The 24,667-nt window shown below is 31.9% G+C and overlaps 1 long non-coding RNA gene across 2 annotated transcripts; it reads right to left on the bottom strand.

Annotated features, from left to right (window-relative positions):
• Nucleotides 1-242: 242 nt before the first annotated feature.
• LOC143067312 (uncharacterized) lies at nt 243-24,667 on the bottom strand. Of its 2 annotated transcripts, none has more exons than XR_012975914.1 (4): nt 24,581-24,667; nt 16,640-16,741; nt 13,915-14,044; nt 243-11,697 (listed from the first exon to the last, which is right to left on the bottom strand). It is a non-coding gene; the product is annotated as an uncharacterized LOC143067312 (long non-coding RNA). The 2 variants fall into 2 exon arrangements; XR_012975913.1 differs by having other exon boundaries at nt 16,652-16,741.

Genomic DNA, 24,667 nt, shown 5'->3' with positions numbered 1-24,667 from the left:
CAAAAACTAACTGTGTAACCCTCTTTCAATAAAGTATTGTTGTTGTTGTTATTTTGAAGTTCGAAAGTCTGATGATATATTATTGATTAAATGTTTGACCTGCAAGGCATAACAGACTCAACGACAGCTAGTTCCCTCGCTGTTTGTACTCTAAAAATTTAAGAAGAGTTGAATATAGGCTTAGTAAGGTACAATAGCATTTTTTAATGCAACCTTTACTCCAAAAATAACAAACTAAATGCTTGGTCTTTATAATATAATAAATCATAAAACAATTTACCAACAGTTAAACAAAGAAAAACAATACATTATAAATCATTTACATTCATATACATTAGTTTGGTAGACACATATTACATGTATCATAATTCATGACTAAAGTATTAACATTATTTGCTTTCAAGTCAACTGCAAAAAAGGGGGTATATTTATATCAACAATAAGCATAAGAGAATAATCAGGTAATGATGGCCATGAAAAAATTCTTCAATTGCATTATAAATACATATATGTTGGTTAGTGAAAATACAATCCTTTCATATTATGAATTCCTTATGACAAGAACTAATTTTCTTTTATTTAGGATAACAAATTGATATAACATATTAAAGCTTTAAGTTGAATATTGCACTTATTAAAAGCTTGAACTAAAAAATTAACTTTGCATTTGATTCAACAAGGACATAACCTTTATATTCGAAATATTATTATATTTTTATACAAGTTTAACTATTAAATACATTTATATTGCTGCATAAATTTTCTTTTTCAGATACATATAAAAGTTTTTTTAAATGGTTATCACAAACAAATAAGAGGAATAAAATCTGATCATTTTGTCAAATGCACTTCTGAAAAAAAATAATAATTGAAAAATAACATCTTGAATTCTTCTACAAATGTATAAGTTTAATTCTAAAACTGCTAAGCTCTCTGTTAAAACCAAAATCTGTTATCAAGCATTCAACACAAAGGTGCATGCACTGTTTAAGTTGTGATATCTGTTATCAAGCATTCAACACAAAGGTGCATGCACTGTTTAAGTTGTGATAATACTGTGTCTGAATAGATTTTTTTGCAAGCAATTTGTTTTTCGCAATTTCGCATGTAAAAAATAACCCATACAATAATTGTTGCAAATATGTTAAACTGGGGTCTTTTCTTAATTAACTACATCAGGAAAATTTGAAAATCATGGACTTATAATGCTGGGAAGAGGACTAGAAAGGGGGGGAGTATACATTAAAATATGTTGTTTATAGTATTCTCAAATCTCACTAACCTGTATGCTGTATGTCAAGCAAAGTACCTGAATGATTAAATTTTAGTTGCAGAACAACTCTGCTTAATTATTAATTGCTGTGTATGCAGTAACAAGACAAGTTTTACCATAGAGATGACACATATTTGCCAACAATGAATTACAATTTGATCAAGCAGAAAAAAAAGAAAGAATACAGAAACATGAGAATTTTAGGCCATCCAGACCCTCCAAAATAGTTTTTTTTAAGCCAAAAATATTTTTTAAAAGTTGAAAATTTTCTTTTTCTTTTTGGCACTGACCAAAATTACACTTTATGCCTAATGCACCATTCTAATGCAGGTTTTCAAATTGAATATAAACATACTGTTATTCGTTGGATCTTATCAGTGGAAGAAAAGAAGCCAAAACCTTTTGTAAATGTCAATTGCTTTCAATAATGAGACGAAAAATGAAAAGAATAAAACTGATGTATGACAACATTTAGTATGCGGTATCCATTCTTTTTGAAAATTACTTTTTAGGATGCAATGCAAATGCATATATACATTTGCTTGATAATACATATACTCCTTGAAATAAGCCATTAAGTTACACGTTTAGAATAGATATACATCATCAATATATAATATGTGCAGTAAATGAATAAATTCTATGTACTTAATATGTACTCAGATTCAGAATCTTTGACTTTTTATTACAAATTATAAAAAAAAGAATTAATTAGTATTTTTTAAAACATTTTTTCAAAACATTTTTTCAGAAACAGTAATCTTCTTCTTAAATTATAAAAGGTGCTTTTCAAAATGTGTGTGTTTTTTTTTTTTTTTATAAAAATAATCAAATTTGAGTTAAATTGTGATTAAAACTTACAAAAGTCCTGCATAATAACTTAGTCAACTTGTTTTTCCATTGATTTGTATAAAAAAACATATGGATTATATAAAATGTACTCATAAATGACTTGAACATGTAGAATCATTAAAAAAAGCTGTAAATTTACAAATTTAAGAATTCCACAAAGCATGTTATAACTTTTAATAAGCATTCATTGTAACTCTTTAAAACAAACAAAAGAATGAAAATGCTGACTGCTTTTAAATTATCTACCCTTAGAAGCAAATTATTTCCCCTGCTGGAAAGAATTCCTAATACAATATAACATATTTTTTCTCCTCAGACTGTAAAGAAAAGATAAATATCTTGATCATCTTTGTCCATATTGACTACACGTAAATTAACATCATCAATACCCTCTGGTAAGTTTACAACAGTATTATATATTGGTCCATAATAATCAGGAATTCGGATATTGGCTGCATATGGCTTTGTTAGTTTCTGTGGAACATTTACAACACGGTTAATGTTTTTGTTTTCATTGTTTTCTGTGTCAATCACGGTTTGTGTTATGAGTTTATTTTTTCCAAACTTAAAGAAACATTCCTTTTGTTGATTTTCATTGTTCATAGAAATACCTTCCATCACTCCATCTGTTCCAATTGAATTTTTCTTGTCTAGTATAATCACTGGCTTGGAAACTATCTTCTTTCTGATCTGTTTATCTATTTTACTAGGAGTTTGACCAACATTTGTTTCATCAACTTCTCTTTTGCTTTCAACTGCATCTATTTTATTACTTTGAATTGTATCTATTCTGTTACTTTGAATTGTATCTATTCTATTACTTTGAATTGTATATATTTTATTACTTTGAATTGTATATATTTTATTACTTTGAATTGCATCTATTCTATTACTTTGAACTGTATCTATTCTATTACTTTGAACAGTATCTATTCTATTACTTTGAACTGTATCTATTCTATTACTTTGAATTGCATCTATTCTATTACTTTGAACTGCATCTATTCTATTACTTTGAACAGTATCTATTCTATTACTTTGAACTGTATCTATTCTATTACTTTGAACAGTATCTATTCTATTACTTTGAACTGTATCTATTCTATTACTTTGAATTGTATCTATTCTATTACTTTGAATTGTATCTATTCTATTACTTTGAACTGTATCTATTCTGTTACTTTGATCTAGGTTTAGTTTGTTGTTTCGAACTTTGTCTTCTTTGTCATTTTGGGATTTACTTTCTTTGTATGGATTTTCACTTTCTATCATATGGAATTTTATATCATATTTAAAATTGGGGACACTTTTCTCAGTATCAAAGATGCTACTTTCCTTTTTTACAGTTTTCTGAAGACTTTTTCCTTCTACATCCTCAAGATGATCTAATCTAGTTGCAGTATATATAAACTGATTTTCCTGCATTTCATCCAATATTTTTCTCTCGGTATAATCATGATCATGAACAATTATCTCTTCAATCAAAACATTGGGTACTGTATCAGTCAGCTGTCCATCCTTGAGTGATTGTACCCAATCAGAAATGGTGCTTGGAGCAGTTACCTTATCAACAGTAATCTCTTTATAATTGTTTGTAATATCATTATCTAATATGTTTTCTTCGTAAATATCATCACCCTCAAAGTCAGACTCATCGTCCTCAGTATAACTATGTTCTTGATGACCATCCTGCTCATCCTCTATGTCCAATGGTTTTTCATGGTGACCATCCGGCTCAACCTCCATAATCAATGGTTTTTCATGGTGACCATCCTGCTCAACCTCCATAATCAATGGTTTTTCATGATGACCACCCACCTTGTCCTGTATACCCAATAGATTTTCTTGATTACCATCCTGCTCAACCTCCATAACCAATGGGTTTGCCATTTTGATAAATTTACTGGCGCCATCTACAGTAGGTGTTTGCTTTCTTTTCCTGGTATTATTCACCTCCAAGGAATGATGCATGTCTGGCATTACGTCAATTTCCAATTTGATTTCCTGTTTTGTTGAATCTATAACTGGTGTAAAGCAAAATGAAACATATTTTATTGTCTTATGATATTTTCTTTTATGTTTAGATGCTTTGTCTATGTTCTCTACGATGACACCACAGAAATTACAACGATACTGCCTTGTGTCTTTTTTATGGACTCTTTTATGATGTGCATTCAGATTTGTTTTATCAGGCAATATAGCACCACATAAATCACAGATAAAAAATTCATCTGAAGTTACTTCATTCGCTTTCATTAAGCTGTTTGCAATGATAGTATTCTCTCCGGTAGCAGTCGTTCTGTCTTGATCTCCATTCAACTCTTGTAAGTTAGCACCACCACCTCTGTGACTTGATAATAGCACTTCATCTGTTTCATGATCATATCTTTGAACATGCTTTGATTTTGTTGGTTGAATACTTGTATTGATATCGCTTGTAACTGTACAGGTTTTGACTGAGTTGGTGTTAGAATGAGAAGACTGTGCTGGGGTGAAATTTGATGCTGTTTGATTTGGTCCTAATGATTTGTTTTGAGACTGGACATTTTTCATCATTGGAACTGCTGGTATTTTAGATATTTGACTTTGTCCTGCACTTTTTGACTGAATTCTCCTAGACAACTGTGTTATTGTATCTTTGCAAGATAAAGATGGTTTATTTGTAGATGGCTCAATTATAGGTTCTTTCCCTGGTGAAGAATTCATTAAACTTTGTAAAAAGCTGACAGCATCCAAAGTTTCCCTAATTTGTTTTTTTGACTGATTCCCTTTCATATGTTTTGAACCTATAATATTTGATCTATCTATTTCCTCTTTATTTGTGTGTGACAAGTCAGATGTTTTACTTTTTCTTGCGATATACCTTGTATCTAGTGGAACAATTATTCCATGTTTCTTCTCTTTGTGTCTTTTGTGACTTCGTGACTCGGTGAATGTCTGACCACAGATATTACATTTATATTTGTTCCCATGATAAACCTTTCTGTGGTGCAACATATCTTTAAAGTATGCAAAAGACATCTGACATATTGCACATTTGATCTTTTTTTCACGTACGTATACATCTTTATGTAGTCTTTCTATGTGCATTTGATAACCTCGCCTTGTCAACACCTTACCACAAAACTCGCATGTCCTCTTTGCAGAATCATGCGTATCCTTTTTATGAAAGTCCAAATCTTTTTGAAATGCAAAGGTTCTGAAACATATGGGACATGTAATATTTTTTTCAGTCAGATGTCTATTGACATGTTTTCTGCAATCCTTTAACCGATTTATAACCTTGCCACACAGTTTGCAAGCACATCTTTTGTCTCCCATTTTCATAATATAATCCTCTGCCTTTGAACCTTCAACAATATCAGTAGATGTGACATCAATATATTTTATGTTCTGCGGAGCTTTCTGAACATTTTTCTCTACTTTTGTGTAATTATGATCTTCCATTAAAGAAGATGTATTTGTCATTTCATTTGTGTGACGGACATTATGTATTTTCAACAGGTGTTGATGCAATGCTATTTCAATGGAAAATGGTGTATTACAAATATAACATTTACGTAATCTTTCTGAATGCATTCGCTTAATATGCACTTTAAGACAATGTTTCTGTTTGAAAATTTTGCCGCATTGATGACAAACTGCAGCATTTGTATATGTAAAGGATCTGCTGTGTTCACACATATAACCAGCCCAATAAGAACTCTTATCAAATTTGAAGAAATGGTTACAAACTTTACAATGGACACCATTTACATGTAGTTCTTTAATTGTTTTTTTATGTTTTTTGCGGGCATCTACAAACTTTTTTTGTAGTAGCTTAAATCGTTTCTTCTGCATTTCCCTTTTCAATACCAAACTTTTTTTCCTTTCCTCTTTAGACAATTGTTTTTGTTTTTTGCTGATATGAAGTTTATTTTTAGCATTTACATGACTGGCATCTATCCCTTCTTTATCTGGAATTAATACTTCATCTTTTGCTTTGTTCTTCTTTTCATTGATATAAGCATCATTACTTTCCCTTGCACTTAGTAAAGGTAGTTCAGTAGAGAGTGTTAAGGGTTGAGTGTTGGAGGAATCATATTCTTGCTCATTTGTCTCTTTTGCCAGGGTATCAGACAAGTTCACTCCTGTGTTATTTGGCATAACACATATTTTACTTTTAATATGTATGACAAAACTGCCTCCATTAGGAAAATCTTTCCCACAGGTACACACAAGAAGTTCCTGACCAAAGTGTTTCCTCGTATGCAAATCTAAAAATTCTTGGCGATTAAATTTTTCATTACAGATCTGACATGTGTATAATAACTGCAAATGTTCATGTTTCTTGTGAGGTTCGTACCATGGTGAACTTAATCTGCCTTTATAATATGTTGACATCTTCGTTCCTCTACCACAAACAAGACAGATAACTGGCCATACATATTTTACATCTGATAATTTGTGCTCATGCAAATGAAAATACAGATCACTATAACTGTTAAACTTTGCAGTACAAAGGTCACAGCAATAAATACCATCTTTATTACCTATATCAGATTCATCAATATCCATTCCAAATGAGTAAAAATCAGCAGTACTAAAAAGCTCTTTGAAATCTGGTTTCAAAGAATCTGTATTTTTATTATTTTTTGGCTTGCTACTTTCTGATAATCTAACATTCTTATCTATGTTGTTCTTAGATTCCTTTGACTGAATTGACGGTCTTTCTACAAATTTTGCATTTGATTTCTTGTGTCTTGAGCTTCTCCGTCTATCTATAATAGAGGACTGCTCTTCTTGAACGTTTACCCCCTGTTTGACACCTACACTATCAATGGATTGTTCATTAAAATCTGGTAACTGTTTCAAATCATTATTAGCTGAAGATTCTTCTAGAAAAAGTCCCTCCTTTACTGGTTGTTCATCAAGGTCATTTCCCTGCTTAACAAGAATGTCATCAACTGACTTTTCTTCACTATAAAGCTCTTGCTTGTCAACCTCACTTTTGTCCTTTTTGTTTTGTTTGTCAATAAATTTCATTTTGAGGCATCTTTTATAATGCGTAATGAATCTAGGGATTGCACTTTTAATTTTGTATTTATTACATATATCACAATTCAAGTATCCCTTGCTTTTCTTGTCATGGCATATCTGTTTATGTATTTCCTTCAACTTCTTACTTTTAAATGCATTAGGACTACATTTGTATCTTGTACAAATGAAAGGCAACATTTCCTGATCTTCCATTTTGTGTGTTTCCTTGTGATGGTTAATTTCTTCTTTGGAAGAACGTGTATTATAGATGTATCCATGGCCACACTGAAAACAAATGAAGACATCTTGGCCAGAATGTTTACAAGGTAAGTGGACTATAAGATAGCGATAATTCTCAAAGCCAATTTTACAATGGCCACAAACAAATAATGATTGGTCAGTTCCTAAGTCCTTTTTAGTTGCATTTGCAGAATCAAGTTTTTGGTCATTCCTGTGTGCAGTTGTAAACTCGCCTTTATGACGTAATAAATGTCTTTCCTTTTTATTTAATATAACTTTATGTGGTTTCACTTTTTTCTTCTTGTATTTGGTTTTAGTATATGACCATGAATAAGCCAGCTTATTTTTCTTAATTGTACCAGAATGTGTTATGACTTCATCAGATTTAGTTTTCATGGTAATGTCTGTTTCATTGTCAGTATGATTTCCATTACTAATTGTATCAGGATTGCTGGATTCTAATTCTTTTTCAACAATTGATTCAGTATATCTGCTAGTGCAACTCTCTTCCAAATCTTTCCGAACTGCTTTTTGATTGCTACTGTGGACCTGTATTTCTTTCTTTCTCAAACTATCAAGGTTTGAATTCCAATTAAATTTTACAGTGTTATATATAATCTTCTTTTTTTCTCCAGTGACAAAACCAGTTGTATATTTTTTATTTTGTTTACGAGTTCGTAGACTTCTACATTGTTGTTTTCCATCAGATGTTTCCAAATCATTATCTAAATCAAGTTCAATGCTTTCAGTTTCTGACTTTTTAGATGATTTAGAGGAAAAGCTGCTTTTACTTGTATTTCTTGATGTGTTGTTTGCTTCTAAAATATTTTTGTCAGACTCAATTACAGGATTTCGATTTAATTCTTTCAGATCATTGATACATTGAAACCCAGCTTGATCTTTATTTTGATTGGATGATTTTACAGATTTATCCCCTGCTTTTGTCTTCATGAATCCTGTTATTCTATCTGGAGATTCAGCAGACTCTGATTGTTGGTTAGTACCAACAGCTTCAGTTGCTGAGTAAACAGACTTTATTGGCTTTGTCAACTGGTCAGTAATAACAAATGCAGACGGAGATGCTATTGTTGTTTGGTTTGTATAGATAATTGAACTTGTAGATGTAACAGGATTTGTTGACCTTTTTGATTGTTCAGTGCAGTTAGTTGATAATGAAGATGTTGTTGCTTCAGTTTCCATATCAATGATTCCAGTCTTAAATGGGCAGTAACTGAGGACAGACTGAATGTTTCCTTGATTCATTATAGGGAGTAAAATTGGACTCTTCAACTCTGACAATTTACTGTTAGCTGTATAACTTGACAAACTACTCTTATTTAAGACTCCTGCATTTTGGATTAAAGTTTGTGCTTCCGAAGTTTTACTAGGAGTTTGTATTTGTGTAGATAATTTTTGTCCTATCAAATCATTTGCATTTGGTATGTGTATGCCATGACTGAAAGCTGCTGACAATCTAGGTTGGTCCACTTTAACTGAGATGGGAACATTGGAAAGAGATAACCTATCCGAAATGTCATGACTTTTTTTCATTGGGTCAAATCTGAGAAATGATTCTATTTTCCCATCTTTTATAACAGGCAGAATTACACGACTACATGATGCTGTTTGACTTTTTTTATTCGTATCCACCTTAGACATATTTTCGCTGCCAGTAGCTACAATTTTGTTATTTGTCTTCTTTAATTCATCATTTTCTTTGATGCTCTCTTTATGAATTTCAGTGTTTTCTTTGTGTTTACTGATTACTTCCATATCGCTCATGTTGCTGGTAGAAGATTTTTCATCTTTTCTAACGAAATTGCTTCTTGTTTTCCTTTTATCAGCAGATTTAGACACTAGTGAATCAGATTTCTCTGATGCTACTTGAAGTTTCTGTTTTTCACTATTGTTTATTTCTGATTCACTGCTGTTTGATTTGCATTCCTCCTTTTCATCATTTTCTGTATTAATCTCAGAAGCTCTTGAGGTAAACATGGCAAATAAATTCCTACCATCTGCACTTACAGATTCTTTCTTTTTCAAAGGCCTTTTGAAAATATACTGCCTTCCTCTAGGTGCTTCCTCCTTTTCTTTGTTCATTAATCTTTCTTCACTTTCATTTTCCTGAGATTCATCACAGTTCATATTTTTCATGTCTTTGTCAATTACCATAGTTTTGTTCCTTTCGTTATCTAACTTTTCTTCTTTTTCGAAAAATCCTTCTACAATAATCATATTTTCATCCATAATATCACCTTTGTTTTTTTGTGTTAGTGTTTTATATCTTTGTCTCGCTGCTCCAGGACATGTCTTCAGATGCTTTTTTAAATCAATTCCTGAGTCTAATCTCTGTCTACAGTTTGTACAATACTTGAAGCCATGATCTGATTGATGTAATTCATATTGTTGTTTATCAGTGAACATCCTGCTACAAACAGTACAGACATGTACAACAGTGTCGTCTGCAAGTTTGCTGTGAATGTTAATATGATGAATCATGGTTTTATAGTCACAGAAAACATTGTCACACACACCACATTTGAATGGAAAATCTTCTGCATGATCTACTTTGTTGTGTGTCTTCATTTCAGAATGTGTATCAAATTTCTTGTTACAAAGTTGGCATACTAAGAAATGCTTATCATTAATATGTATATTTAATTCCATTTGTCCTCTGCATTTACGGTCACAATGTTTACACTCAAGTGGTGTATATTTCCCAGGTGGTGTATTAACTTTATCGCCAAAGTCATGAGTATTACGGGGACGCTTCTTCTTATTTTTTTTGTGCACTACTGTATACAAATGTTTCTTGAAGTCCTTGGAAGAAAAATTGTCATTACATTGGTCACATCTCAATAAACCCCTTTCTTTATGTGTTATACCAATGTGTTTGTCCAGCATGTCTAAACACAAAAATTTACTGTTGCATACATTACAATGATACAAAAATTCTAATTTCTCAGTTTGATGACTCAATTTATGCTTATAAAACCGTGCTGTTCCACTTACTCCAAGTCCACACATACAACAGATATCCACTTTATCAAAACCATGTTCTTTAAGATGAAGGTATAATTTTTCAAACTTTCCAAAAGATTCTTGACAACTGAAACATCTATATATTTCACTTTTGTATTTATAGATTTTATGATAAATACTAATTCCCTCTTTTGTTGTTTCCTTGTTAACTCCAAAGTCTAAACATGACAATACTGAGCCTGAACATTTCCTATCATTGCGATCATCAGAGACTGCTTTTTTGTTTTTAAATAATGTTTTTGGTGGACTTATTTTATGATCTACTGTTAACATTTCGCATTTTTCTATTGGATCATTCAAATGATAATATAAGCCAACTCCAGACTTAAAGTCCTTTGAACACATGTGACAGTTGTATAAATAACTTCCATTGTGCACCTGCAAATGGACTTCTAACAATGTTGAATTTTGAAACTGTTCTTTGCAAATGGTACAACTATGACTTAATTCATCAGGATTGCTTTTATGTTTATGTTTGTGTTTATTATACAAGTGTTGTTTATCGAATCCTAGCCCACATTGAAGGCAAATCCTTGTTTCAAATCCTGAATGTGTTTTAAGGTGAATATATAATTCTGATGGTGTCAGGAATACCTCATTACAAAGACTACAATTAAAAACAGGTTCCCTGCTGATAAGTTTTGGTTTTTCTTTCTCATTGCCTTGGTTAATGTTCGGTAAATGATGCCTATAGTGTTTAACAAATTCTACAGGATTAACGGAAAACGTCTTATTACATGATCCACACTGGATTAGATCAGGATTTCTATGTCCTTCCATGTGAAAGTCTAGTAGGACTTTGGTTGTAAACCCCATACCACAATTGTCACATTCAAAAGGCATTTCTGGTAAGATATATTTCCTTCTAGTGATGTGGGTTTGATAATTATTTCCATCCCTGAAACCAGTGCCACAATTATTACAGTAGTTGAGTAAGTCAGATCTTGTAGCCTGATGATATCCCACTATGTGTGTGAACAGATCAAAGAATGTTCTAAATATAGCTCGACATTCAAAACATTGGAATGATCCACACTGATAATGGTTGCGTTCACATACTTTATTTGTGAGATTTTCATTTGAAGGAATGTCTCTTACAGAATCTGTACCTGGAATTTTCTGAGATCCTTCGAATTCTGGCATAGAAGTTTGCACCTCCTGCACAGAATCAGTGTCAATGGAATCGCCATCCATCTCCATCTTGTATGTGTCTTCACTTAACTACTCATACGTTCCAAGAGTTACAACAGCTCATGGTGGAAATATATATCCTGCAAAGAAAGAAAGGAATTCTAATTTACAGTTATGTATATACAGTCGACTCTCGTTATCTCGAAGTCAGTCGGACCACAGAAATATTTCGAGATACACGTAGTTCGACTCAAACGAAAACCTGAAGTTTGCCAGAACAAGAGACACAACTCTTGCTTAGCTTGGTAAAGCTAACATAAATCCGGGTGAATATGGAAAGGGGATCGATATTCTGGTATCAGATCGATGTATTTGTATGTCATGGTCTTTCATTATTATAATAACATTATTTTTACTTATTCAATTGTTTCCGTTACATTTTTTTCCTATGGCTTTTATCCGAGAGAGTAATTTACAATCGATAGTTTCATTATTCGGGTCGTTTATAGTTGACAAAAGGGTTTATTCTCGGATACAAGAGATTTTAGATAATTAAGATTTCTCTTCATTTTGTTTTATCTCGCTCTTTCTTTTCAAAAGAAAACACAACAGGATTAAAGGCGCCGATTGAGTAGTTTTTAGGTGATCATCAACGGAAGTCATAATCCTTACTTAATACACAGCCAAGCTCATTAGTTTAATTACAATTAATTGTTTTGTAAACATTTTAAATACTTTTTCATGAACATTAACAATGTATCACTTATTATTTATAAAAATTCTATAAAAGATAATCTCAGGTAAACACTCGTGGAAATAGCATGTCATAAATCAATACAGTGACTGGAAATTTAATTACACGTGTATTGTCAGATTAACTCTTCAATCCATTTAAATGCCGGAGGTCATGTTTTGAGATATGTGTATTAGTTCGAGATAAATTATGAATTTTGAATGCTTTTGTTAACTTTGGGATCGTTAATTTAGTTCGACTCAACCGAAATTTTGACTCATCAGGAGTCGAATTACATACATTTATGTGAACAAAGTTCGGGACCACGTGAAAACTTCGACTCATCCGAAATTTCGAGTCAACCGAGTTCGAGACAACGAGAGTTAACTGTATTAAGATCTACTTTCTTAAAACTAATTTTTGGTAATCTAAATGTCTTAGTTTATACATTCAATCAACCATATAAAATCCTTAGAAATAAAAAGATCAGTTGTTTTCTGATGTATGTTATAAACGACCACCATGTTTATTTGTATTTTCTGTGTGTCTATGATAGTACAGTAGACTTATGGATAATCAGATATCTAAAGAGCCTGTATCGCTCACCTAGGTGTATGGAAATTTTCACTCAATAATGGAAACCTCTAAAACATTATGGACTAGAAAGAATTCATGACAAAAATCTCTTTTTTATTGATCTTGTACATGTTGTACTGCTTATTATTTTTTCTGTTTACAGTTTCTTTCTATCTTCCATTGCTTTTGCCAAAAAAGGAAAAAGGTAAACATAATGTTGTCATTTAAAGGCAATCCCTTTAAAGAGTCTAATATCGATTTTGGGAAATCTGACTTATATGTAGATCTTGTCTTGTTGAGAATTTTTTTTTAAAGTGTATTTCTATCTTTTATGTTATTCAAGATGATATACAAAAACGCAAACATTTGGGAAAAAAATGCCATTTATAAGCAAGAACTCCAATAAGATATAAACCATGTTGACTTATTTGTAGATTTTGTCTTTCTGATATATTTTTGTCTTTTAAAGTGTCTTTCTATCTATCATAATTCTAAAGATAATAGGTAAAACCACTAAACATCATCATTAAAAAGATTAAAGCATTACAATTTCAACCATGTTAGTTTATCTGTAGAAATTGTTTACCTGATTATATTTACTTATTCCAGTTTGTATCTATCTTTTATACTCATTGTACTTTTGAAGATCTTAGATAAAAAGTCAACTAATTGGTCAAAATCATCATTAAAGAGCAACAACTTCATTAAGGACCAAAGAAGTCATCTTACAAGTTTAGCAATGTTGTAAATCTTGTCTTGCCGATCATTTTTGCTGTTTCATTGTTTCTCTTTATATCTTTTATAGTTTTCAAGATATTATGCAAAAAATAATTTACATTGGTAAAACTTTTCGTTTCTAACTCTTGAAATTGTCTGATAGTTTTGATTCGAATGAACAATAGGTTGATCTTAACATTCTTGACAGTTTTCCCATGTCATATTTTCTCTATTTATAATGGTTTTCTAGATGATAGACAAAACTATGTTCTTTTTTGAGCACTGTTGGTTATCAGACAGGATAATTGGACACATTTTTAAAACTATTTACCCAAATAATGATTGTGGCCAAGTTTGGTCATATTTGGCCCAGCAGTTTTGTAAAAGTTAACTTATGGTGACAATGGATGACAGGCGCCAAGTGATGAAAAAAGCTAACTTTGTCCTATGATTCAGGTGAGCTAAAAATAGAAAAGATATCAACTATTGTAACATTTTTTTTTCAAAACATCAAATCCATTACTCATGTTACTTATTATTTACTATATGATTATGGTCTATTCTATCAAGTTTACAAATTTCAAATAAGAATATCAAATTGAAATATTCATGAAAATTTGGGAAATCCTTGTACAATTGTAAATTTTATCTAGTTTCTCTAGTATGAGGAAATCAACATGGAAGCATCTCCATTACAATACTGTAATTTCAGAAATTATTGTGTGTATTTATTATTGTGGATTTGTCATTTTAGACTAAAATGTTATTTTTATTTTTTTATAATATTAAGAAAAATCCTGTTTAATTCATATTAAAACAAGAATGTGTCCAAAGTATACGGATGCCCCACTCGCACTATCATTTTCCATGTTCAATGGACCACGAAATTGGATAAACAAGAATGTGTCCACAGTACACGGATGCCCCACTCGCACTATCATTTTCTATGTTTAAAGGACTGTGAAATTGGAATAAATTCTCTAATTTGGCATTAAAATTAGAATGATCTTATCAAAGGGAACATGTATACTAAGTTTCAAGTTGATTGGACTTCTACTTTATCAAAAACTACCTTGACCAAAAACTTTAACCTGAAATTTGCACTATCATTTTCTATGTTCAGTGAACCGTAAAATTGGGGTCAAAACTCTAATTTGGCATTTAAATTAGAAAGATCATATCATAGGGCACATGTATACTAAGTTTCAAGTTGATTGGACTTCAACTTCATCAAAAACTACCTTGACCAAAAACTTTAACCTGAAGCCAAAAACTTTAACCTGAAATTTGCACTATCATTTTCTATGTTCAGTGAACCGTAAAATTGGGGTCAAAACTCTAATTTGGCATTTAAATTAGAAAGATCATATCATAGGGCACATGTATACTAAGTTTCAAGTTGATTGGACTTCAACTTCATCAAAAACTACCTTGACCAAAAACTTTAACCTGAAGCCAAAAACTTTAACCTGAAATTTGCACTATCATTTTCTATGTTCAGTGAACCGTAAAATTGGGGTCAAAACTCTAATTTGGCATTTAAATTAGAAAGATCATATCATAGGGCACATGTATACTAAGTTTCAAGTTGATTGGACTTCAACTTCATCAAAAACTACCTTGACCAAAAACTTTAACCTGAAGCGGGACAGACGGACGGACGAACGAACAGACGGACGCACAGACCAGAAAACATAATGCCCCTACTACTATCGTAGACGGGGCATAAAAATATAATTAGGCATTAAAATTAGAAAGATAATATCATAGGGAACATGTGTACTAAGTTTCAAGTTGATTGGACTTCAACTTCATCAAAAACTACCTTGACCAAAAACTTTAACCTGAAACATGCACTTTCATTTTCTATGTTCAGTGGACCGTGAAATTGGGGTCAAAAGTTTGATTTGGCTTTAAAATTAGAAAGATCATATCATAAGGAACATGTGTACTAAGTTTCAAGATGATTGGACTTCAACTTCATCAAAAACTACCTTGACCAAAAACTTTAACCTGAAATATGCACTTTCATTTTCTATGTTCAGTGGACCGTGGAATTGGGGTCAAAAGTTTAATTTGGCTTTTAAATTAGAAAGATCATATCATAAGGAACATGTGTACTAAGTTTCAAGTTGATTGGACTTCAACTTCATCAAAAACTACCTTGACCAAAAACTTTAACCTGAAATATGCACTTTCATTTTCTATGTTCAGTGGACCTTAAAATTGGGGTCAAAAGTTTAATTTGGCTTTAAAATTAGAAAGATCATATCATAAGGAACATGTGTACTAAGTTTCAAGTTGATTGGACTTCAACTTCATCAAAAACTACCTTGACCAAAAACTTTAACCTGAAGTGGGACAGACGGACGGACGAACGAACGACCAGACGGACGGACGGACGAACGAACGACCAGACGGACGGACGAACGGACGCACAGACCAGAAAACATAATGCCCCTTTACTATCGTAGAATCGTAGGTGGGGCATAAAAATTCAAAAATTTTTTGGTCACAGCTCTCCAACTGTTATTGTTTTGATAATTGCTTGACTTTCAAGTTTCAAATACTTGGCTTAAAACATTCCATAAATTTTACAGATGCCATCATGAGTTGTTTGACCGTTATGGATTAAACGTTTCACAAATGATATCGAATATGTTCCTTTTGTTGTAACTAACAATCCCGTTCCCTTTCATGAATGTACCGAATTAGACTATTTACCGGATTTGTTATAACATGAGCAACACGACGGGTGCCTCATGAAGAGCAGGATCTGCTCACTGTTCCAGAGCACCTGAGATCACCCCAATTTTTTGTGGGGTTGGTGTTGCTTATTCTTTAGTTTTATATGTTGTGTCATGTTTGCTCTTGTTTTTCTTTTTCATTTTTAGCCATGTGGTGTTGTCAGTTTATTTCGATTTATAAGTGTGACTGTCCCTCTGGTATCTTTCATTTCTCTTCCAGATGAAGGAATATCAATTGTCCGATTCATGTCACACCTTGGAATTTGTCTGAAGCAACCCAAAAAGAATTCATACTTTTAACAAAAATACCTTTACACTCACTTCTCCTCATATGTCTTCATGAACCAAATACAATTACAGCAATGTTAAATATTTCTTGTCATTTCTTTGGGTTTCAGACTTTCAGTGAACCTGAAATCAGAGACATAACAATTAACAATTCTAAAACAATCTATCAAAATGTATTTGACATAAAATAATTATCTCCTGCTGTGTCAATTCTAATAATCTGCTTCGCTCAGCGCAGCTGGATACGCCCACAGAGGTACAACCATTACAGTTGGGGCAAAAATGGACACAATATTCAAGCTTGATACAGGTCTGAATTTGGATTGTAATTAAATATTTGACATATTATAGGTTTCTGAATAAATGTAGTCAAAGAACTTGAAATTGATTATTGAATTTAATTTATATTCAATTTAAGATTTCTTGCTGTTGTGTTAATTCTCAATGTCATATTAGAAATTTATGAAAATCAAAAGGGAGCTTAATTCAATAGATATAAACAATTCACCAAAGTTTCATGAGAATTGCTGACAGCTTTTTGGAGTTATTGTATGAAAACTAGAAAATCTCCCATTTTTTAATGAATAAAACCCCATACTCAGAAATGTAAAATGTTAAATTTATTCAAGTCTTAAGGGAGCTTACATCAATAGATATAAACAATTCACCAAAGTTTTATAAGAACTGCTGAAAGCATTTTTGAGTTTTTGTCCGAAAACTGGAAAATCCCCCTTTTTTATGTATAAAACCCAGAAACTCGGAAACATAAAATCATATATTTATAAAAATCGAAAGGGAGCTTATGTCAATAAATATAAAAAATTCACCACAATTTCTTGCAAGTTTGAATTGTGAAAGCATTCTTGAGTTATTATCCGAAAACTAGAAAATTCCCCATTTTTGAATGAATAAAACACCACCATATGCATGCCCACAACTCAGATATGTAAATTATGAAATTTCTGCTGTATATTTTGACAATAAAGATGCATAAGTTGTTGTTTTGATTATTTATTTTTCAGATTTTCTAAATAGTTTACAACGACAGATGACAGGAGACAATGGACGCCAAGTGATGACATATGCTCACAATCGTATGGGGACCTTCGACTTCGGGCCCCGGTGAGCTAAAAAGGAAAATTTGAATAAGAAACAGTTTGCATCAATTTTAAAAAGTTAGCAATGGGGAATGTGTCCATGGGTCGCAGATGACGGCCGTGTTTGCATACATGTATAACATTATAAAGGGGCATAAATCAAGAACGGTAATACTGATGCTTACCAAAGTTATACTTGATCACAGTTTAGTGTGAATAAGCATGGTGTATAAGTCTCATCACATTTGGCTGAGGCAAATTAAACTAAAGTTAGATTTGTGATTTTTTTTGTGTTTTAACGCCACTTTATTAAGCACCACATTTAGGCAATTTTGTGGTGGCCAGTTTTAATTGGTGGATGAAGCTAGAGTGCCCGGAGAAAACCACCAACCTTAGATAGGAAAACTGACAATCCTAGTCGATGAAGCTTAGAGTCGAGTGCACCCACGGGGTTCGAACTCACAAACTTAGTTTTGTTAAAACAAGTAAAACAACAAGATGGGTAGAAAAGGTTAGGAACTGTCAACGGATGTGTAGAAATGTTCCAGAATGGGTTTTCTCGCCGAAAAATCACTGACATACTTAAAATTCCCAAGCCAACAGTTTATATTGACAATGTTCAGAAATTTATAGCTACAGGTTCTGTGGAGAATTAACCAAGAAGTGGCCAACCATTGTTTGTAAAACCACTCGACTACCGCAGTCTAGAATGCATTGTAAAGACAAGTTGGAGAAGTGTGACATAACAAACAAGTGTAATGAAGAAAATTGTGTTCCCATGTCTAAACGTACCATTTAGCACCATTTACATAAACATGGGTATCACAGGTGTGTAAATAAGAAAAAAATAGTGATCAGGGAAGTCAAAAAGAAGAAAAGGCTTGCATGGTGCAGAGAATAAAGGAGATGAACCACTGGAAAAAGGTTATTTTCTTTGATAAGAGCAAAATTATGATTGGACATGTTGAACATGTTTTCGTATGGCAAGAAAGAGATGAGGGGTGGAGACCGGACCTTGTTCAACCGCAGACATCACAAACAAAATATCAAATCATGATTTGGGGTTGTATTTGCTGGAATGGCTTTGGTACACTTACTCCTGTAAAAGGCAATATTAATGCTGTTAAATATCAAGAAATACTTGATGAACATTTGTGGCCAGTGCTAGCTCAGCATTTCCCGGGAGGAAATTATTTTTTCCAGGATGAAAACAACCCTGTCCATTGTGCAAGGTCAACGGAATAAAGGGTATGAACTGGCCTGCACAGTCCCCTGACTTGAATATAATAGAAAACATTTGGTTATATGTAAAAAGAAAACTTCAAACAAGTACTGGGATGATTAAATCTAAAAATGAATTGTTCCAATTGACACTGTATTTGGGTCAGTATTACTCCTGACTGTATTCAGTGCTTATACAAGTCGATTCCGAAAAGGAAATGTAATCAAGCTAAAAAGACACTTAACAAAGTATTAGAGGTAAGTTTTTTATTTTTGTTGTATTTCATTGGTTGATTTATTTACAGCGCAATTATGAACTTTACAACTTTCGTTTTGAAACGTAAACACACAACCATTGTGACCAAATACTTTTTGCACATCTCTGTATGTTGTTTTTGTAAAGTGTTTGTCACCTGCATTTTTTGCTATATATTTCAGATAAAAACACACTATTTCAAAAAAATATTTTTAGGGCATTTATGGTTGGATTTTTATCAACAAAGCCTTAAAAGACGTAGAATTGAATCCTGGAGAACTCGGCCCTGGAGACAAGTTGGACAGAGTCCACTCGGACCGTCTAAGAAGACATCTCAGATTCTATAAAAATCCTCTTTTAATACTTTGTCTGTGATGTCCTTATAGACTTTGTCGGATCCTCTATAAGGACATCACAGACAAAGTATTAAAACATCTCAGATTCTATAAAAATCCTCTTTTAATACTTTGTCTGTGATGTCATTATAGACTTTGTCGGATCCTCTATATAAAGGACATCACAGACAAAGTATTAAAACATCTCAGATTCTATAAAAATCCTCTTTTAATACTTTGTCTGTGATGTCATTATAGACTTTGTCGGATCCTCTATAAGGACATCACAGACAAAGTATTAAAACATCTCAGATTCTATAAAAATCCTCTTTTAATACTTTGTCTGTGATGTCATTATAGACTTTGTCGGATCCTCTATAAGGACATCACAGACAAAGTATTAAAACATCTCAGATTCTATAAAAATCCTCTTTTAATACTTTGTCTGTGATGTCATTATAGACTTTGTCGGATCCTCTATAAGGACATCACAGACAAAGTATTAAAACATCTCAGATTCTATAAAAATCCTCTTTTAATACTTTGTCTGTGATGTCATTATAGACTTTGTCGGATCCTCTATAAGGACATCACAGACAAAGTATTAAAACATCTCAGATTCTATAAAAATCCTCTTTTAATACTTTGTCTGTGATGTCATTATAGACTTTGTCGGATCCTCTATAAGGACATCACAGACAAAGTATTAAGACATCTCAGATTCTATAAAAATCCTCTTTTAATACTTTGTCTGTGATGTCCTTATAGACTTTGTCGGATCCTCTATAAGGACATCACAGACAAAGTATTAAAACATCTCAGATTCTATAAAAATCCTCTTTTAATACTTTGTCTGTGATGTCCTTATAGACTTTGTCGGATCCTCTATAAGGACATCACAGACAAAGTATTAAAACATCTCAGATTCTATAAAAATCCTCTTTTAATACTTTGTCTGTGATGTCCTTATAGACTTTGTCGGATCCTCTATAAGGACATCACAGACAAAGTATTAAAACATCTCAGATTCTATAAAAATCCTCTTTTAATACTTTGTCTGTGATGTCCTTATAGACTTTGTCGGATCCTCTACAAGGACATCACAGACAAAGTATTAAAACATCTCAGATTCTATAAAAATCCTCTTTTAATACTTTGTCTGTGATGTCCGTATAGACTTTGTCGGATCCTCTGTAAGGACATCACAGACAAAGTATTAAAACATCTCAGATTCTATAAAAATCCTCTTTTAATACTTTGTCTGAGATGTCCTTATAGACTTTGTCGGATCCTCTACAAGGACATCACAGACAAAGTATTAAAAGAGGATTTGAACTGTATAAATTATAATAAATTATTAAACGATATATTTTTGATTGCAACATCATTTTTACAGCATGTTACTGAATTTGCAGGTAAATTATTTTATGTATTTTTTTTTTCTTATCATTATCAATTTATTATAAAATTAAAATGATGTTTTACTTTGTGCTTAAATCTTATGTGAATGACTTTCTGGTCTGGAGTTTGTGTACCTGCTATGTTTTACTTAGTGTTTTATATTGCAGTTATAGTTTTATTTTGAAATTGGAGTATTGCTTTCACTAATACGATGGTACTTTAAAATACTTTGTTCAAAGTATATGAAAAAGAGACTTCATCAAAACATAAGAACCATTATTTTCTCATACAGCTTTCAAGCAACCAAAATAAAAGTACTTGGGATTAACACTCAATTGTCTTTAGACAGTCTGAGTTATAATTATTTATATAAATCGGCTTCAAAACTTTCATCAGGTACATACTTTTCCCCCATTAAATCATTTATTTTGTTAGAAGTTAATTTTAGACTTAGTCTGAGTTGTTATTATGGAGGGTCCGAGTTTTCTTATTGACGGTACGAGTTGTCTTCTTAGACGGTCCAAGTGGTCTTTTTAGGAGACGGTCCGAACTGTCTCCAGGCCGACTTGTCTTGCACCCGTAGAATTGTCTAAAGTATGTTTGTTTATTTGGTAATAGTTGTGTCTTCAGGTGTTTTCCTTTTCTCTTGATGTGAACACATACAATAAATTTATATAATCTAATTTGGTTGAATATATAGTGAATTTCTAAGCAGAAAATAATATTTGTGTTTATCTTGTGAAAAAAAAATGAAAATGATTCTCCAAAAAAAAATGTAACCAAATAAACATATAAACCTGTGACAATTCTGCTTCTATACAACTTATGGCTAATCTTGGCTGACCCGGTCGCTTGAACTTTTGACGCATACAACAATCACTTTTCCATTGTGGCGTCAGATATTTTGCTTTATGACATTAGCATTTTACGGGAACCTGTGTGATATCCAGTAATATTATTAATTCGTATATTTTAACAAATTTGATTCGTTTAGGGATAGTCACATGTTAAACTATATTTTCGAAGGTAGAGAGAAAACGGCGGATAGCAAAAAGTATATTGACCTGCAAAAAGCATATTGCACGGTTATTTTTAGAATATCTAAAAACCAATATACTTTGTGACGTCGTGTAATGAATTTCAGGATATTGTTTAAAGATTTGAAACACATGATCATCTGTGATCAATTATTTGACGAAAAAAATCTTCAAATACATAAGATGTTAAAAAAAAAAGTAAATGAAATAACAAATAATATGTTGTTATTGTCAAGGAGACAATGTAATATCTATAAAGTTCCAACAAACCTAAATGACGATTTTGATACAAATATGGTCAGAAATTAATAATATAACAAATATAGCCTTTGGATGAGGTCAATACAGGATATATCGACCCAAAGAAGTATATCGACCTCGGACTTCGTCCTCAGTCAATATACTTCTTTCAGGTCAATATATCCTTGTATCGACCTCATACAAAGGCTATATTTGTATAATGGCGAACAAATAGCGATAAGGTGTCTTTGTACCAAGTTGCTTAAAATCAAACCAAAAATGACCCCAAAATAAAAATAAAAATTAAATGTAGTTTTGTATACAATATATGGCGAAAAATATCAAGTGATGAATACTTATGTCCACACTCTGTAGTTTGACAGTGACTCAGTTAGGTTTTATCAACTTTTGACGAGTTTTTCCTTGTTTTGTTTCACCAGCACTGAAAATACTATAACACAGAGATTGGTCAGTCTCAATTTCCCTATAAAACCGGTTACACTCAAAAAAGCTAGCTACATTATTTTAACGTAGTTTCATATTTTTAAAATTTACCGTTAGCAGACGACATGTAATTGCTCAATTAAAATTGAATAAAACAAAGTGCAATATTATTTTCAATGCTGTCTTTACTAATCATATTATATGAATATTATTATAATTAACCTACTTTAATAGTTTTTAAAATTAGCTATATGACTATGATATCATATATCAATTGAGAATGGATCGTGTTTAGAAAATTCTCATAAATCCAACAAACAAAATTGTTAAGGTGAAACAGGTCCTGTTTATTGTATCTAATCAAGGAATCATATAAACAATTCCTTGATCAAATATATACATTTGTACAAATGTTTTACCTGTTTTACCTACCTGTAAAAACAATTGCATTTGTGAATTGGCTGGGATATGGTTATGATACACGTATACACATGCTAACTAAAAATGAAATTAAGATATATAAATTTCATCATCGATACTATTTAATATTTTTTTTTAATTTTCATGAATGATTGATTCCACTAAATGCTTTTTTAAAAACAAAATGGAAAAAGGCTTCAGTTTTACCGTTTTTTTCCAAATGAAGGTTAATTACGGCCACAGCGGCAAAAAGTATAAAGGAAGGTTTGGATGGGTTTCGACGGTTATTCATTGAATAGAGAATAATGGATGAAAAAAAAATCAAGATTATAGAATAGGAATAATTGAAGAATAATCGATTGGAAATTTAGAACAGAAAAAAAATAAAGATTTATTACCAAATAATCGTTTTTATTTGTAAGCAATTCTGTTTTGTTTTGTCTTTTCCCTTTAAATCAGTCTAGTATGCTTTGTAATGAACTTGGGTTTTTACCCTAATCAAATTCTTTTCCAAATATAAAAATAATGAGAATGTCTTTCCTTAACAATTAAAACTGAGATTACTATAATGTGTTGATCTTTTTGGTCCTCGATGCTGTTCAACTTTCTACTCGTTTCGGCTTTCAAACTTTTGTATCTGGGCGTCACACGTGGGTCTTGTGTGGACAAAATACACTTCTGGCGTATTAAAATTTTGAACGTGTTGCCTTTTGCTGGCTGTTGTTCGTGTGATTCTTTGTCAATTGTGTTCTCCAATTTATTTATATTGTAGTCATGTGTTGTCATTTTAATGTTATATTTTACATGGCCATAAAAGTGCGAGGTTTGGCATGCCACAAAACCAGGTTCAACCCACCATTTTTTTCTTTAAAAATGCCCTGTACCAAGTCAGGAATATGGCCATTGTTATATTATAGTTCGTTTCTGTGTGTATTACATTATAACGTTGTGTCGTTTGTTGTCTCTTAATTCTGAGTGTAAATTCACATTGCGATAAGACGTGTCACGGTACTTGTCTATCCCAAATTCATGTATTTGGTTTTGATGTTATATATATATGTTATATTTGTTATTCTCGTGGGATTTTGTCTATGTGTGTTACATTTTAGTGTTATGTCGTTGTTCTCCTCTTATATTTAATGCGTTTCCCTCGGTTTTAGTTTGTTACCCCGATTTTGTTTTTTGTCCATAGATTTATGAGTTTTGAACAGCGGTATACTACTGTTGCCTTTATTTATAGTAATCTCAGATTAAAAGGGTCAATCATTTCAATTAATTTTGATCAGGTTATTACAAACAATGTAATTAGCGACAATTATAAGGAGAAAATATTTTTAAAAGTAATTGAGTAATTCCTTGGAACAAATACGCTGATAGTTGGTCTTCTAATGGATAGAAACAAGTGCCTGTGAATCTCAGACTGTTAGGGAAACTTTTAAGTCATATGGAAAAAATAATCTACATATTTGTAGCTCTCAGTCTGTGTTATAAGTGCATTTTTAAATAATTACAGTTTAAAATACAATTCCTACATCAGCCTCAGTGCCAACGATGACGAAGTTTCCAATGGCTGTTTTAGGGTCCACTGGTTCTGAATC

Source organism: Mytilus galloprovincialis, chromosome 3, assembly GCF_965363235.1.
Source record: "Mytilus galloprovincialis chromosome 3, xbMytGall1.hap1.1, whole genome shotgun sequence".
Classification (NCBI taxonomy): Eukaryota; Metazoa; Mollusca; class Bivalvia; order Mytilida; family Mytilidae; genus Mytilus; species Mytilus galloprovincialis.
This window is presented reverse-complemented; position numbering and strand designations above follow the sequence as displayed.